We start from the raw sequence: 18,137 nt of genomic DNA, 5'->3' as shown, positions 1-18,137 counted from the left end.
TACTCTAAATTTGGCCATGGTGTGTGTGTGTGTGTGTTGGAAGGACAAATGAAGGACAACTGCAGCAGGGCTAGCCAACAGTGATGTGAACACTAGCTGTAGATGATTGTCACTATTGATGTCATAGCCCGAACCCATGTGCAAAAATAGGGGGAAACAGAAGTTGTGGATTGAACCTAAGGATTCGAAATGGTCGCATTTCTGACATGTTTAATACTTTAATATGTGTATAAAAAAGTTTTAACCACAACCATAAGGCTAGCCCTATCTCCCACTTTAACTACACATCATACTGATTTGTTCAGAAAGTTCAGCTGCTGTATACTACTCCTTCACCTCATTTGAAGCCCCTATCTGGCCTTGAAGTACTTAATTTTCTGTTATAGCCCCCTGTCTCTCTCTCTCTCTCTCTCGCTCTCTCTTCCAAAAAATTACATTTGTTTTTAGCTGTAGTAATCTCTTCTTACATGCCTTCTTGTTAAGACTGGCAACATTTTACTGCTCTTCTAGACTTTCTGTCCTGTCTGGGAATGCAGAGTTCACAAAACTATATACATCACTCTTACAAAAGGCACTCTTACAAAAGGTACTTACTGTTTACCCTAGAAAGATGACGGACAACATCTGGCTTTCTCCTGATGAAACTGCTTCATCCTAGTATTCCTCTGACTCTGTTCCTTAGGCATCACACTAGTGCCAGGCTTCTGCCTGCTATATTTTTACATTGCTGCTTACTTTTATATTATCAAAGGTAATCATAACTCATCTTTGTTGTTGCTACTGCTTTCTGTATTTGCTTCCCATTTATATTCTTTTGCATTTGCATTGAATTTAAGTTTTGTTATACATTGTTCCTCTAATCTTACCAAGTCACTTTTCATGTCTTCTGCCCTTTGTATCATTAGCAACATCATAGGCATTTCCTTCCAGACCGTATACCTGGTCAATTGAGTATGCAATGAAAATTACCAGTCCAGTAGTGACCCCCTCCCCTACTGTATTGTGGCAACAATTCCTTCTTCTGAGCAGACTCCATTTACTAGTACCCCTTCATTTGTAAGGGATCACAGTTATAGGCTTTGGAATTTCAGAATGCAGGTTCTCATCTTAAAAAAGTGGGATCACCCACCCTTATCCAGGGTACTTCCACAACAGTGTATTGAACATTTCCATATTTCGTTTTGATTATGGAGCAGAAATATTGATTTAGGCCCATGGTACACTTGTTTATCAGTGGAGTCCGCAGTGCCTGTTTACTTGACATCAGCAGATCACTCGCATAGTTCACTAAACATTTTTCCCTCTCTAAGAGGAAAATTCCAATACCCTACAGGAGGACATACTCCTGACTATGTACAGCAGGCCTCCTCTGTGTTACCACTGTAAACCCATAATAAAGCCCTCACTACTGCTCAAGGGATTAGAGCTTGATTGGCAACTCTGGTGCCAAAGGGTGCTGGCCCAGGAGGAAGATAGAAAAAAAAATAAGTAGAAAGGTGTATGGGTATAAGTACAGCTGAGCAAATACAGAATGCAGTAGCATGTTAGAATGATCATATAAGATAAAGTTAGAAAAGCCTTTAAGTAAGTAATATGTATTTGCAAAGTATCTGTATAATGTGTAAGATGAAGAACAAGGTCGCGCGGTTACTGTACTAACGTTCTTCCGTAGCGTACTTTCGATCCGACCGACTAAATGACTACCTCCAGAATTAGACAAAGCAAACAATTAAAAATACAAGTAAAATCAAGGAGATATTTAGTTGGTTCAATAAGCCAGCACTCACATTTTTTCTTACGAAATCAGTAAACGCAAATGCGATCCGCAATACCAGATCCCCTGTTCTGCACCAAAACAGGACTTTCGGAAATCACAAGAAAATTAAAGTTCCTGTCTAGTTTTATTTATTTTATTTTACACTTACCAGGATTGGGGATTGTCACACTGGACACATGTCCATTTTCAGCGGAGGCCCAGGGAGAACAGCTCGGACAAAGCATTAATATTTATAAAAGAACTAGTAATAAGCAAGTTGCAAGAAACCGTTCCAGAACTGCAATCCTCGAAACCACTGCTGCGCTGTAATCAAGTTATGCTGCTCATCACCGAGTAAGGTTACAAGCCTGCTTTCATATAAAATTTGTAAGAGGAAGACATTACTGTGCACCTGGTGTCGGAGAGAATGCCTATCAACAACCAGCTTCTCAACTCCACAGCAACATCCATGGAGTACGAGGCTTCTCATAGGTTCATAGGTAGGTACTAGGCTATTGCCCCTAGGGCTTATATAAGCCTAGCCAAAAAGGTACCCTGGCTTTTGCCACCCAAGAAAATTATTTTCCTGTGCCCCTGTCAAGCAGAGCCACAGAAGTGATCCCCAGGGTGAATTTCCTATTTCCCATCCAGTCATCAAGAGCTCTGTTTGACATAGATAGGTAGTCTTGTTCCAGGGTATGGGAAGTCTTTGGGACAGGAATTTATTTAAAGACTCTAAGTAGACAGCCAGAATTATATGCTGAATAAACTGCAAGAAGTCTAAGTTTAAGAAGACCACGTCTGCCAACATACAAACTGTACTTGAAACTATTCCATCAACTATTGTCAAGGCGACAGACATACCTACACAACAGGTCTGAGCACCCAAAGGAAGCAAACTGCATTAACCTTATTAATACACTGTATATTGTTGATTGTTATGGAACTAACAAGTAAATATTAAATACATTCCCTAAGCAGCAGCTTTGAGAAAAAAAAGGTTCACCACACAGCGACAGCAATCATATAACCAAATTCTAAACATTATTGCATATGTACAGTAAAACAGAGTATCAAGGGAAATATACAGATCCCCTTTAAATATTTAAGCAGGTTTACAATTAAGGAGAATTACAGGTTGTGCCCATGTTTGCACAAGCCATCAGGCAGATCCATGGGCTTCACACAATTTTTATGTGATCAATGATACACAGTGGGGGGGGGGGGTCTGTAAAGATGGTATTTGCAGACAAATATTCAAGGGTGTTGTTTAAAAACACTGAAAACTGTCTCAAGAGCTTCTTAAAGTGGAGATTAAGTACACAACGCTCTTAAATTCAAAGCATGAGAAGCAGAAGTCATGGCTGGAAAAAAAACAGAAGCCTTTTGGACAGAGCAAATACAACACTACCACGTAAGGTTGTGCATGGACATTAAAAACAACTACTTCAATTATAAAAGTAAGACCGTACACACAATGGAATAATACTCAGACATGTTTCCATTATATTTTTGTCACAGATTTCATGCAGTATCACTTCTCACCTATTTCCAGCTACATCCAGAACATGAAGCTCGGTGGCTTGAGAAATTTCTGAAGGAAGGCGTGTCAATCGATTATCTCGTACACTGACAACATTAATATTACAGCATCCACCTAGTTCTTTAGGTAAAGATGTCAGTTTGTTTGTCTGCATTGAGACAGACCAGTTTCTTTAGTTTTCCAATGCTTCTTGGCAAGGTCAGCAGCTGGTTCTCTGTAAGCACTAGCTCTAAGATTTTCACACAGCCCTACAGACTCGTCAGTTGAATGAGACGGTTCTGATCCACCTTCAGAATGGCACTAGCTCTAAGATTTTCACACAGCCCTACAGACTCGTCAGTTGAATTAGACGGTTCTGATCCACCGTCAGAATGGAGAGTTGCTTTAACTTTCCAATGCCGTCAGGTAGAACCTCCAGTAAATTGTGAGACATTAACAAATCTGAGCATAGTCCACTGATCTCATCTGGTAGTCTTTGTAAACTATTTCAGGTGGAAGCCTCTGAATTTCATTTCATTTCACTAAGTCCAAGTTTTCTCAATTTCTCAAGATGGAAGAATGGCTCTGGCAGCTCCCGAAGCTGATTAGCATCCAGCTGCAGCTCCTCCAGGCTGCGGCTGTAGCGAAATATTTCCTCTGGGACTTTAAGCAATGAGCAGTGGCGCTTATCGATCGCCTCAACATGACGGTTACACCGCCACAACGGTATACAGTGGAACATCGCGAAAAACCCAAACTCTTACCGCTACACTCCACTAACGGAATCTACAGTGTAGAATCACGAAAAGAAAAAAGTCGTTCCCGAATCACACCAATTCTGTTCCAGCCCTTTCTGCAATACGCCGGGTACTAAATGTTTAACTAAAAAAGTCAGCAGCCGCTCGGAGGTGAGCCCCTGCTTCGAGCACAATAACTTGCACACATGCTGGAGCAGTACTTCTCTTACAATAAAAGGCTCAGAAACATCACCACCTACAAAACTTTTACAAAAAAAGCGTTACAAAACTCCAGAACTTTAGGCAACTTTTATTTAAAAAAAAAAACGCAAGTTTAAAAAGCGGTTGGCTGGCGCCCCATGCACCCATGCCTAAATCAGTATAACAGTTGTAAACAAATACAGGAAAAACTGTGTATGGAAAAAAACAAGTACAGTACCTCACAAATTTGGTTGGGAATGGCAGAAAGACAAGGTAGTTGCTGAGCTGACCGGGAACTCGAAACTTTAGTGGCTGAACGGGAACGGCGGTCCGTGAATAGAGGATCCAGTAGCAGGTCAAATCTCCAGTTCTTCGCAAAAAGAAGAAAATACCTGTTGCTGGACCCACTATTTATTAGGGGCGAACAAAAGAAGCTTGGGTATGGGGTGGAGGTGTTATGCAAGTGGTGGCTCGGAATGCAAGAATCCGATTGGCTGCCACCACTTGCTTAGCAAGAACTTTTTAAAATGATTTTTCTGCAAAAACTTCAATGTGACCTTAATGTTAAAACACACTGAATCGTAACTAGATATGATAAATTACATATTTAGTTACGATTTCAGAGTGTTTTACATTAAGTTGCACTAAAAATTAGCAGTACACTTTCTCTCGCTTGTAGAAGCACTCGGGGGGAATGGCTTGAAAACTGTATCTTCTCATGGCGCGCTCGGCCTTAAAGGCACAGGCGCCATGAGAAGGCACTCAGGGTGAATGAGTTAAAGTCCTTCCTTCCTCTTCCCCGCTCCGAAATGTTCTTCCACACATTGATGACATCAAGTAGGGCCCATGTGTTAAGAGTCCCCTACAGGTCTGATAGAGTGAGTAAAGTCTATTATTTCCAGGTTTTCTTGTGCTTTCATGTTTTACATATATAATTAATGCCTTGTAATCCCACATTTATTTGTCCATTTCTGAGTTGCTGGTTTTATTCTTGTTGATCTCTATCTCCCAAATCTAGTCTCTGATTCATTTCCAACATACCCCTGGTTCTTCTAGCCAACCCTTGTGCTTTTTTCTGTCTCTCAAGCATTTTCAGTTGAAACATTAGAAAAGGTTTCTCTGGCACAGGCTCTCTTTGGACTTTATTACCAGAAGAACAAGAAGCAGAATCTTGTTCTGTTTCATGGCTCACTTTTTGTTGCACAAACGTTTCTATTTCCTGTTTATCATGTTTTGCATCAAAACATTTTTTTGTCCCTCCAGGAAAGAATATTCTGAAAATAGCTGGGTATAGCAGCTTGAACCTCATTGCTGCTTCTCGACATGCCCTGATTAGTGGAATAAATTTATTCCCCTTCTGCCTAGTGTACAGCGTGTAATCCATTTTCCACAAACACTCTACTGTCTCCCACTTTTAGTACTTTGTTCTTCTGCCACAGTTTTATCAGAATCAGTTCCTTCTACTGGTAGGTTGCATCTTTACTATTAAAGGTCTGGGTTGCTTTCTTATGGCCAGGTTTGGAGCATACAGACAATGTACCCACAGGGGCGGCCCGTGCTGTTGGACTGCCGGACTGCAGCCCCCTCAACTTTAAAATAAAGAAATAAAAAGAAATAAATAGAAAAAAAAAATTTTTTTAATCGCGGACTTCGCGCATGCGCACTAGTCCAGACCAGGGGTGGCTCTTTCTATCGGACTGCAGCCCTCCCACCTAGACAAAAACAAAAAAATATCTGTTAAACTTAAACACAAAATTCCCAAGCCCCGATCCTGACTGCCTTACCAGCAGTCCGGATAAGGACAAACAGGTACCCAGCAATCATTGCTGTGAGATACCAAGATTCTGTGCGGTGACGACCGCACCACACAGAGGAGCTCCAGACTGCTTCATCCGCAGTCAGAGCCAATGAGAGGACTGAGCTGCTCTTGCAGGACTTGCGAGACAGTGCGCGGGCTTCAGTCAGGAGCAAAGGTGTGTGTGCTGAAGGAGCTAATCACTTACTTGGGCTGGTGAGTACCGGGTTGCTGATCTTCTGGGCTGAAGTTGCTGATCACAAAGGGTGTGTGTGGATTGCTTTACATCTTCTGGGCTGAAGGAGCTGATCGCAAAGGGTATGTGTGGATTGCTTCGTGTGTGCTGAAGGAGCTGATCGCTTACTTGGGCTGGTGAGTACCGGGTCACTTCGCTGGTGTTCTCGTTTGGGCTGATGAGTACCGGGTCGCGTTTGGGCTGAAGGGGCTGGTGAGTACCGGGTCGCTGATCGCTTTGCTGGTGTTCTCATTTGGGCTGAAGGATCTGTTCGCTGGTGTTCTCGTGGTCGCTGATCTAGTTGTTCACTTTGGTTGGTAGGAGTGTGTGAAGGAGTGTTTGGGCTGGTAGGAGGTGGTCACTGATTGTGTGTGTGTGAAGGAGCATTTGGGCTGGTAGGAGGTGGTCGCTGATTGTATGTGTGTGTGAAAGAGCGTTTGGGCTGGTAGGAGGTGGTGTGTGTGAAGGAGTGTTTGGGCTGGTAGGAGGTGGTGTGTGTGAAGGAGCGTTTACCAGCCCACTGAAAGAAAGTAAATCCCCTAAAAATGCATACATAATGAACATTTTGTACCTGATAGCACGTTGGGCTTGTAAAGCAGTTGGCATTTGGATTTTAAAATTATAATAGCCTTAGCTAGATGTGTGATAATACATGTTCACTGCTAGCCCCAGAGATTTGTTTCTCCCAGAAAAGCAGTATGCTTATGTCAGGGATTTGTATTCAGAAATGTGGTTACTATAGCTACATTTTGGTATCATGTCACTAGCGACTTTAATAAGATAGGGTCCCTAGATATTTTGCATGATGAAAATGACATATTTATACTTGTGCATCTATAAGATGTTCTAAGCTTCACATATGCTGACATAAGGAGGTGGTGTGTGTGTAATGCCCCAGTTACTATATACTGGTGGCTAGAGAGAACAAATGGTGGTGAGTAGAGATACACAGGCTTGAACCCTGTACCTTGTATGCAGGTGTTAAGGACCTGAATTCCCTACCCACCACCATTTATAAAAAAAATTGCAGATTTTTGCCTCATATTTGATCTAATCTGTTCCTCATAATATCTGTGGTTTCTAAATGCTGCAATGCTTGGTATTTGATGGTGCAGTGGTAGCATTGTTGCCTCACAGCTGCAAGTTCTCAGGTTTGATTCTTTGCTGGGGTGCCTTCTGTGTGGGGTCTGCATCTTCTCCCTGTGTTTGTGTGGGTTTGCTTTTGTGTCCTCCTATGTTACTTACAAAGACATGTCTGCCTTATTTCTTCCTGGGCCTCTGCTGAAAATTGTTTTTTTTTGTTCCAGGTCAGATTGTCCTGATTAACAAATGTTAAATAAAATTGACAGGCATTTGAATTTCAGACTTCAGGTTTCTGAATGTTTAATTCCTTACATATTTGATGGTGCAGTGGTAGCATTGTTGCCTCACAGTTATAGGTTTTCTGGTTTGATTCTTGGCTGGGATGCCTTCTGTGTGGAGTCTGCATCTCATTCCTGTGTTTGTGTGGATTTGCTCTGGTATCCTGCCATTTTACAAAGACATGTGTCTGCAGTATTTCTCCCTGGGCCTCTGCTGAAAATTGCTTTTGTTCCGTCAGAAGTAAAATTCACAGGCATTTGAATTTCAGACTTCATATTCTTCAGAAAATACATAGTAACACAACCTTTTATTCTAGCAATTTTGTAAGTTTATAAGATGAATATTTGAAATTTGTCCTTATTTTTGGGACTGTATTACCCCATTATTGGCTTTGTCCAGTTTTTTTGTGCTAAGGTTGACAACTATAGCAAGAACTGAATTCACTGAATATGTCTGAGGGCTGTATTCCCTCATTACTGGGTTTGTCCAGGTGTTTTGTGCTAAGCTATGGTGAGAACTGAATTCATTAAATGATAGCCATTTAAGTTTCAGTATTCCTCTCTTTCACAAAGCAGCTGATTTGGCATAGTGGTATGTTGCTCTGACTGTTTTGCACATGGGGCCTTGGCAGTAAAATGTATGGTGGTAACACAGCATTTTATTCTAGCAACTTTCCAATATTATACAAACAATATGTCCCTGGTTTTTGGCCTTTTGAACCCCCCCCCCAATAAATTTGGCTTTTTCCAGATTTCTTGTGCTGCAAAGTTGAGATGCAGTTGAGTATTGAGTAGATTTTACAAGGAGCTGAGAGCTGCAGGGGAAGGGAAGTTTAGTGCTGCTTATGCTAAGTCAGCTTGCATTGTTAATTGCACAACAGGTTGTGTACTTGCTTTTGATGCAGAAGGTTGTTGGTTCTACTCCCACAAGGGGTGAATGCTGCCATACTGAAAAAGTTAAGATGCTAACTATGAGCCTGTTATCAGTCTGCCATCCATTTCCTATTGCAATATGACTAGCTTATTTTTAATGTAATATAAGCAATTTATTCCTCGAGCATCAGACACTTTAATTTTTCGATGAAACTGTGAAATATAAAGGTGTTTGCTAGCAGCAACCTCTTCATTAGTTACAGATTTATTTAATGTGGAATTATTTAGATGACTTTTTTACTTCAGAGATTGTGCATATTTATTGATAATGTTGGACTGTAGAATTGTGCATATTTACTGATAATGGTGGACTGTAGAAGTTTGAGTAGACTTTTATGATGGAAATGTTCTGAATTGGGCAGTTTTGTCATTATTGGTGCATGTGTTTTGTTTCATTGTTTACTGGAAAAATGTTCAAAACAATAGGAAGGTGTATCAAAGAGCACATGTATGTTTCATATGCAAGGGGCCTATGATTTGAAAACAGCCCAGAATTAATCTTTATCTGCCACTGGTAAAATGTATTTTCTTTGAATGTGGGTTTCAATGCTGTTTCAATGAATGTAAGTTTCAAGGGCAGAGAAGTTTTAATGCTAAGTTTGTTTAGCAGATGTCTTAGTGTTTGTGCTGTAAAATGCAAAATAAAACTTTCAAATGAAGTCCAAATCATCACAGAAGTAAATCAGTATGCATATTAATGTTTATAGTAAATGGAGTGAAATAGCCAAGTAATGGATCATTGGAATGGCTGCAGGGGGAGGCTCCATTAGACCATGATTTTGTGAGGGGGAAGAGTGGCAAACTTAGCCCCAGCTGAACTACACCTCCCAACTGTCCAGATTCTCAAAGAATTAATATATTTTTGCTTCTTATTTTTGGTTTGTTCCTCATAAAATTAGTGGTTTTCTGGCAAATCATTTAGGAATTAAGTCACTAAATAATGACACACTGAGTTTCAGACTTCATAACCTTCAGGAAAATGCATGCTAAAATAAGACCTGTGGTTCTATTATAAACTGCCTCAGTTTATACAAGAGCAATTTTTAGTACTGTTTATATGTTCCCCCAATATATTTGGTCTTGTCCAGATTTATTGCATTAACAGGTTGAGAGGTACATGCAAATAAATTGCTTTATAGCATTAGGCATAGCCAAACTTCTCAACTGTTCCTGATTTTGGCTCAAAATGTTGCTCTTCCCCTAATAATCCCTCTGCAAAATAGCAATTTTGGAAGAAAACATGGAGGGTTTACAATTAAGAAATAACTGTAATAATCAGAGTTATATATTACTTTTATTTCAGAAATGCATGTAGATTATTTTATTTTGTCAGCTGCTCAAGTTAGCAGTACTCATATTAAAGTGTCCCTTCTTTGACAGGTTCCCAGCTGTATTGTGTGGCTATTTTATATTTTTACATCACATTTTTGGTCCATTTTTCATAAAATTGTGTTTTTTTTGGCAATTTAGTGACAAATCATTAAAGACTGAAGTTAGAAAATAATGACAGACATTTGAGTTTCAGATTTCATACCATTCAGAAAATTCATACTAATGCAAGACCTATTCTATTATCTTTGTAAATTTATAAGAGCAATATTAAATTGTCCTTATTTTTGGGCCTTTGTCCCACTTTTTTGTATGGCTTTGTCCAGATTTCTTGCTCTGAGGTTGAGAGGTATGACAAATGTGTCAGGGTCATCACAGTCAGCCAGAGACATTTCAAATTGTGACATACTTGTTGCACCCCACTCCCCCATGTAGTGACTCTGGATGTGTCGAAGCAAGGCAAGGAGTAGTTATGCAGTGTAAATGTGCGAGTATCCCCCCATCCAAGGTAGACACAAGTACTAGAGTGGCTTTTCATCTGTCCTTGATTTTTGCAGAATGGTCTGGTTTCTGTCATATTTTTTGTACTGTTGATTTATGCTTATTACTCAAAGTGCCTGTTGCTCTGTGTTTAAGTAGCAATACTTTAATGACCATCAAGTAAGCTTGGCTGAGATTGTAAGATTCAAGTAAGCTTCCTTTAATAAGCATACTGGTAAAGAATTGCCAACATTGAAAGCCTTTCTGTTGTTGCCATGTAGAGAATACTTAACTAGATAATGTATAAGCCTTGGGTATTGAAATGCATATGACAGTATTTGTAATAAAGGACAGGATTACATTATTTTAAGAAGCTAATTACACTTGGAGACTTCCAGTCATCTCTGCAGGCTTTACCCGTAAACTAAATAGAATGCCAATCGTGTGGTCCATAACCTGTACAGTAATCCTTTTAAGCAATGTATCTTGAGCTTATTTCTTGTTTGCTTTTCATTTTTTACTTTGATCATGTTTTCCCCATGAAACAAGTAGATAGTTGTCAGGCAGCATGTCTTTTTTTGGATAAGGAACATTTTTACAAGTGGGGGCATCAGAGATTTCTACTTTCAGCATGTTACTTGGTACTTTAATAAAGCTGAATATAAATTATAATTAGAATTGCAGTGCAAGAAGTGGTTTGAGTAGAGTGCTGCTTGTTTTTCTTATACTTGATTTTGACTGGCATTCCAGTAATGTATTTAAAGAGTAATTTATTTTTTCATGCCTCACAACCTTTTTGGTTCCATCTAGATATTGCTGTCATGCAGCCAATGCATTAAAATATTTTTTTTCTTCTGCACATCATTTTGTCTTGATTGGACTCCATAATGACGGTTTGGCACACAGGATAGCGTATTTAATTAAAGTTACAGTTTTTGTGGTTTTGAGCATAGTCCCTCCCCTTTCTAGATGACCACACCCCTTCCCATTGACCCCTCCCATTCAGCTGTCCCCTGCAGCCCCCCTTTGATTTGAAGTCACCAGCTGCCACTGTGTACCCATTCAGTTAACAACTCCTGGTATGGAAATCCAGTCCAGTTGCTTATTTGTGCTTTCATAAAATTAATTAAGCCTGTTCCTTCCTGCTTCTCTGGTACAGCAGAAAATATCAGGTTTTCCCTACATGCTCTCTGCTCTAATTCTATTATTTTTGAAACATCTCTTCTTGAGCATTTTCATATTCAGCCAACCTTTTCTTCATTTCAACTTCTGATTTTGGCAGTTTTGTCACCTCATCTGAATATCTGTTTAAAGCTTCTTCCACTTTTTTCCAGTCTTTTGCTATTTAAGTTCATATACTCCTTCAATGTTTCATTTATTTTAATCAGGTCTGTATACATTTGACTTATTTTTTTTCTTTAGGTTACTGAAAGTCATGCCTTGCAGCAAAGCTGGAGCTTACACTGCTTTTTGCTGAACAGCTGTAGAATTCTTCACAGTCAGTGTTTTTTCCTCACCTTTTTGATTAATTTTCTTTCAGGTTCTCTAAATTTCTATATTGCTGGCATCCAGGTAGTGCACTTACTAGACAGTTACTGAAATTTACTGTCTCTCTGTTCTGCTTTTCTGATTTCACACTGGGAGAGTTGAAATTAAGCTGTTACTCAATGTGTAGCAATTCTGAAAGTCCATCCTCTGGCCTTTCTTACTCCTCTAACAAGGTTTGTTTATCGGCCTTTTCAGCTTTTTTACCATTGGATCCTTCCCTTTCTACCATTCCTATAGTTAAGTAGATTTTGGAAAGGGTTTTTACCTTGTTGTATACTAAGAAAAGAGGTGGCTTCTCCTTAAACTTTGTCCAGTTTTTTTTCCATTTGAAACAGCTCATTAGACTGATTTTAGGTTTGTAATATGGATAACTGTTTTACTGAATGCTCTAGCTTCTGCTTGAAGAGTATCTGAGTTGTAGGCTATAATGAGTCTACTCCACCACATTTTCAACAAAGACAGGGTGTATTTGAGGACTAATCCTTATTTTATGCTGAAAGTGGTCCCAGAGTTTACCTTAATCTGGGTTATTAATCTTCCTGTCTTTTTTCCTGAGCCTAAAACAAGGGAGAAATAATTATTTATACTCTGGATGTCCATGGGCAGTCCAGATACTACCTACACAAAACTCAGTCCTTTTGAAAAGCTGATCAGCTGTTTCTCTTCTATGAAGGTAAGAAGAAAGGACAACCAGTATCAAAGCAGCTGATTTCTAGATGGCTATCTTGTGCAATTTCTTTTTGCTATTCTTACCTTAACAAGTGACTTCCAGGAAGGCTTAACAACTATTCCACCAAGGCATACTTTTCTCTCTGTCATGTTCTATCCTTCTATTACTCTGCAAAACTTTGCCATAAAAAAGTATTATAAACAAATGCTGACCAATATTGATGGGCATACTGGAGTTAAGTAATGTTATAAATGATAACCAAATTTTGGTTATAAAAGAAATCTCATCTTAAAAATAGATTATGCTGTAAAGAACAACCAAAGCATAACACATTTTTTTATAATTCCAAGCAAGGGACTTTTAAATGTAATAAATGTGTTTATATTTATAGTGATACATCATTCATACATCGTGTTAATGGGAAAGAATTTCAACTTAAAGCATATGGCAGCTGTGACACATTACCTAGTCTATATGGCCAGATGTAATAAATGTACCACATATTATGTAGGAATGATTAACCGCAAATTGAAAGAGTGATTAAGTAATCATATATCAGATATAAATCAATGTGTAGTCACAAATGCACTTTATATTCTTAATTTTAAGTACAATTCAAGAACCTTTATGTGGTGGTGATATAGTAGACTTAACCGGACATGAAGAATTTAAATGGATATTGAGATGAGATCTTTGCATGGCACAGTGGTGCAGCAGTTAGTGTTGTTGCCTCACAGCGGTTCGATTCTCAGCTGGGTGTCTTCTTTGCGGAGTCTGCATGTCCTCCCTGCATTCGTGTAAATGTACCACATATTATGTAGGAATGATTAACCGCAAATTGAAAGAGTGATTAAGTAATCATATATCAGATATAAATCAATGTGTAGTCACAAATGCACTTTATATTCTTAATTTTAAGTACAATTCAAGAACCTTTATGTGGTGGTGATATAGTAGACTTAACCGGACATGAAGAATTTAAATGGATATTGAGATGAGATCTTTGCATGGCACAGTGGTGCAGCAGTTAGTGCTGTTGCCTCACAGCGGTTCGATTCTCAGCTGGGTGTCTTCTTTGCGGAGTCTGCATGTCCTCCCTGCATTCGTGTGGGTTTCCTCTGGGTGCTCTGATTTCCTCCCACGTTGCAAAGACAAGCGCCTGGGCCTCCACTGAAAATTGGCTCGTTCCAAGTCGTTTTTTCCCGGTTAACAAATATTAAATAAATAAATAAAATTTAGGGCACATATTAAACCAAGCCTAAATGGAACTGTTACTTTAAAATCTGTACTGCATGAATTATATAAGCAGGTTCATTGAATTGTTTTTAATTTGATTATGTGACAATATTTTATTGTTTTGTGTGTGTGTGTGTGTGTGTGTGTGTATATATATATATATATATATATATATATATATATATATATATATATATATATATACTGAAAGTTATACACAGATTTGCCGTCTGCTCTGGGTCATAGCGGACAAGGATCACTGAAACAACCCACACTGTCACTCAGCCAATCAAGCAATCAAGCAATAAATAAAATAAAGAATGAATATGAATATAGACTTAAAAGTCAGTTGGTTTATAGGGTTTTTGAAAGGTGGATGGAAAATTTCAGTATGAAAAATGAGTATGTTTAGCAAATAGACATTTTGCAGTTAATTAGTTAATTCAGAGTTAAATGAGTAATCCCGCGGTCGAGTGATGCTAAAAACATGCAGGTAGGTGCGAGCATGAATGGGCGTGCCTTCGTTGAAGGTTGGGCATCGGACTGGCATCTCGGCGCTGTAAACATCCACTGCCAATCATGAGCGGACCAGAGTTCCGCTGTGGCGACCCCTAACTGGGAAAAGCCGAAAGACTGATGAGAGTTAAATGAGTAATGGTGACTTATGAAGCCAGGAAAATAAATGAGTGGTTGTAGGGTGGGAACTATAGTGTTTAGTTAATTAATATTAATAAATTGATGTAAAGGAAAGAATAAAAAAAGCAGATGTGGACTGAATTTTGTTAAGTGTAAGAACAGAAAGCCATAAACATGCAAAAGGGAGTAACAGGTTAAAGTGATTAATGGGTCCTTGAGAGTGAAAGTGCTACAAGACAGCTTAAAGGAAATAGTCATTTTTCTGTTGGGTAGATGTGATATAATTTATGTATGCAGTGATGGATGGGTCTGGGGTAGGTATTAATAACTCCTCATCCAAACATCTCATGGAAAACAATGGAATAAAACAGAGTAAAGTGGATAAAGGAAATCATATATTTCAATAATAATTCCAAATAATATGGTAAAGTATGTGTTCTAAGCAAGGTAGCATATTATCAGATGTGATTATCATAGATCTTACAATGAGCTAATTAGATTTTTAGCCAGCATTTGGAGAGTGCTCATGGAATATGTTAGCTTTACATGCATAGCCATTCAGCAATAAATCAAACAGCTGTAATATTTGGTGGTTATACAATGAACATTTAGAAATTTTAAAAGGCAAAACAAGGATGCTACACAAGGAATAATCAATTGCAAATAAATATTCTAGAGTTTTACTTTAACTGTATGGAAGAGTATAATTGTTATCTAATATTAAGAGGGCAAGGGATAGTATAACATTATACTCTGCATATTATCTGATATTAGACTGCAAAGTTAAATAGTTCAAGGAAGCTCGCAATGTGGCTTTCCTTTAAGACTAACTAGAAGAATGTATCAGCCACTATGCTTGTTTGAGAAGTGCAAGATGCTGATTTTTTAGGTGGTTTCAACAGATACTTCTCACAAGCCATGAGAAGCATGCAACTTTAGTAAATGGTCAAAGTTCCTTGTCTGTTCAAAATATCTAGTCTTCTCACCAGCAAAGACAGCCTGTTAGCTTAAAGACACTTTTACTGATTCAGACATTTAAGTAAACATTGTCTGTTTTTTCTTTTCTTTGTTTTTTTTTATTCTGTTTTGAGGCAGGGTAGTTAAGGGTTTATTCTGAATTAGTCTGTATTTGCTGAAATGCAATAAAGATGTTTTATGAAGATCCCATGCCCCATGATTCTTTTTTGACAGCTCATCCCCTCTAGATTTTCACTTAAAGTGTTTTTCTTTATTTGGATGAGACTTTGGATCTTATTATCATTGAATACTTTGCAATGTCTAGCAAGAAGACATTTAGTTAACAAACTAGAACTTTTTAGAGCATAACAGTGGTTTAGCCTTAGATAATGCTCTGCCTCAATTTCTGTGTGTAAAGTTCAAATCAGGAGGCTGGACCAGGCAAAATAAATCAATACTTTAATGGTTAGCGCTTTCATTTAACCAAACAGGTAAAACTTCTTCAGACAGCTCACTACTCTTCAACCTTTCTTTTTATACAAAATTAAATTAAGTCACATGACATACAATTTACTTGATAGAGTTCCATTAACTTATCAGGTTAAACCTAACTAGAAAACAACCCTAAATACATAAAACGTAAAAAGCATATATTCACTGCTCTATAATAAAACATTCCATTAAAATCTTTAATACTACATAAATACTATTATATTTGTATTGTAATAAACTTTTCAGTTTAAGAAGACACGCTATTGAACACTGTTCATTTAACCAGGGAAAACAGCAAGCATTTGTGTTTAATTGCCACCATAACTCTTTCTTTTCCAACAAAAAGCCTAAATTTCCACCCCAGTCTCCCAATTGTACTTGTTCGATAACTCTAAACTTAAATGTATGGCTTGGGTTTTCCTCTATGTGCTTGGCCAAGGCATTATTTTCGTTCATTTTCTTAAAATGAAAAGTTTATTATGATAAAAATATAATAGTATTTATATAATATGAAAGATTTTAATGGAATGTTTTATTATAGAGCAGTGAATATATGCTTTTTACGTTTTATGTATTTAAGGTTCATAGGTTCATAGGTAGGTACTAGGCTATTGGCCCTAGGGCCTATATAAGCCTAACCAAAAAGGTACCCTGGCTTTTGCCACCCAAGAAAATTATTTTCCTGTGCCCCTGTCGAGCAGAGCCACAAAATAAACAGCCCTTGCAGGTCTTGAACCCAGGTCCTTGCACACCATACCTATGCAATTTACCAGTAAGCCACCTAGTTAGTTTTAACCTGATAGGTTATTGTAGCTCCATCAAGTTAATTGTTTAATTGTTTGTTATGTGACTTAATTTAATTTTGTATAAAGCGAAAGTTTGAGGAGTAGTGACCTGTCTGAAGAAGTTTTACCTGTTTGGTTAAACAAAACCATTGAAGTGTTGATTTTTTTTACCTGGTCCAGCCTCCTGTTTTGAACTTTTCATAGTTTGTGTAGAGTTACACAGTTTTCAATTTCTGTGTGTACTTTTGTTTCTCTTAGTAAAACACAGAAAAGTTTAAACACTGTGATAAATCTATTAAAAAATAGAAATTCTTTCAGCTTTAACAGTTAAACAAAGTTAAGACTGTAGAGATTTCAGTGGATACTGCTTAGGAGCAGGTATTAGCATTAAAAAGGCCTAGCCCAGAATTGCAAAGTGAGATCTCTATCTTGTCTACCAACAGTTGAAGTTAAGATTTACTTGCTCACTTCACAAGTAGCTGATCAACATCTCCTGTTATCATAATACCCTGTTCTCCCTTTCATTACACTGCATCATATGGGTTTTATGGTGGAAAATTAGCAGTGCAACAATAAGATACTTGACTGCGGTTAAAATGTTGCCAGTTTTTTTTTCCAATTGTAAGGAGGCCTTTTCCACCTTGAACATCAGACTCACACATTTGATCTGGGACATAAAAGTATAAATTGTAAGATGTGCCTTCTGTCGTTCTACATTTCCATATTTGTATTTTGACGTTGTTCTTTATTAAGAGCAAAGCTGAATTTATTTAAAGTTTTAATTCATTATACTTTTTGATTTCATTTTTATTGTCACAGAAAAAATAACCAGACAGAGCCTGAACAGAATTTGAAATACCAACATTCATAGAATGCACATTGCTGTGATAGGCAGCTCAAGAGCAACTGCTTTAGCTTATGGACAATGGAAATGTGCACTGGAAGCAGTAGCAATCAGTGATGAATATAATATGAAGGAGCAAGCATCTCTGTGCATTAGATACTTTTCACTGCCTTCTGCCAGAAGTTGAAAACATTCAGACCTCCTATGGAAAGTTCCCTCTAGCATTTTGTATTAGAATGTTTCTAATGCTTGTATTCACATAGAGGTGAATTCATTACCAGGTTATTTGACCATACCAGTAAAGTCAAGTACATCTGTGAAGAGTTCTTCAGTTTAGACCTTTATTTTGTCAAATGACCAAATCAGTCATTTGGTTTCTGTGTTTCTAGGCTTCTTCAGGTAGCCAAAGGAACTAGGAAAGCAGGAAATGACAAATAACTAGCTTGCAGTAAGTAGGATTTTAGAAATGACAAGTAACCAACATGTATTATCATTAAGATGCACACTGGCATGCTACCAGTTGAGTGGCTTTGGTCATACTTTAGTTCTCACCATCTGGTGCACAGTCATATTGTCTCTGTCTGATATTTATAAACAATAACTAATGTTGTTATCTTTTG

The 18,137-nt window shown here is 38.1% G+C and overlaps 1 protein-coding gene across 1 annotated transcript in view; it reads left to right on the top strand.

The window, feature by feature from the left end:
• Positions 1–18,137, top strand: part of CFAP47 (cilia and flagella associated protein 47) — a 7,413,452-nt gene that overhangs the window by 5,045,249 nt on the left and 2,350,066 nt on the right. The window lies entirely within an intron of this gene.

This window comes from Protopterus annectens, chromosome 5.part0, assembly GCF_019279795.1.
Source record: "Protopterus annectens isolate FY-2018-M chromosome 5.part0, PAN1.0, whole genome shotgun sequence".
In the NCBI taxonomy this organism is placed as follows: domain Eukaryota; kingdom Metazoa; phylum Chordata; order Ceratodontiformes; family Protopteridae; genus Protopterus; species Protopterus annectens.
The sequence above is the reverse complement of the archived record's forward strand: the minus strand, read 5'-3'. Positions and strand labels throughout refer to the sequence as shown.